Source organism: Gekko japonicus, unplaced genomic scaffold (genome assembly GCF_001447785.1).
Source record: "Gekko japonicus isolate JY-2015 unplaced genomic scaffold, Gekko_japonicus_V1.1 scaffold36, whole genome shotgun sequence".
Lineage (NCBI taxonomy): Eukaryota > Metazoa > Chordata > Lepidosauria > Squamata > Gekkonidae > Gekko > Gekko japonicus.
This window is the reverse complement of record NW_015164182.1, coordinates 559,665-560,515: the sequence shown is the minus strand read 5'-3', so window position 1 is coordinate 560,515 and position 851 is coordinate 559,665.

Genomic DNA, 851 nt, shown 5'->3' with positions numbered 1-851 from the left:
AGTGGAGCCTGAGCAGTGGGTGTTGCCTTCTGACACACTTCCGGTGATGTCAGGGGGTGTGGCATATGCAAATAAGTTATGCTAATGAGTTATGCTAATGAGCTCCTGCACCTCTTTTTCTACGAAATGACCCCTGACCACCATACTGCCTGCCAACATTTTTCCTGGCGCCAAGTGCTTTTAGAAAGTGGGTGGGCCATGTGGGCTTCCTGCCTGGTAGGACTTCTGAGTAGCCATTGGACATCTGATTGGCTGTTAGGATTGCCCGCTCTGGGTTGGGAAATACATGGAGATTTGGGGGGTGGAGCCTAAGGAGGGTGGGGTTTGGGGAGGGGAGGGAATTAAATGGGGTATAATACCATAGAGTCCACCTTCCAAAGCAGCCATTTTGTACAGGTGAACTGATATCCAGTGGGAGATCTCCAGCCGTTACCTGGAGGTTGCCAACCCTATTGGTCATGTAGATTAAAATAATACCGTTTCAGTGGCAGCTGCCACCACAGTGGTAGTTACAGTCTCCCTTTCACTCCTCTTGTCCCTGACACTTGGGCTTCCAGTCTCTCTGTGTGTGTTCACCTCTTGTGGCAGCCAATTTGTGGCAAACTCCGCCTCCTGTTGCAGCCATCTTGTGGTTGCATCCACCCCGTGTCAGAATTCCAAAGGTTCCCACAGGCGCAAAAATGCTGGGGACCACTGGACCTGGTCTATACCTGCCTGATGCTCTGAAGTTAAAACCTGAAGAGGGCTTGCTTTTTCAAGCTAAATAAACAGCCACAGGCTTAGGGGGCTCTGCATTCAAATTCAAAATCAAATGCAAACTTTCAGAGCACACAAGAGAAAAAATGATCGGC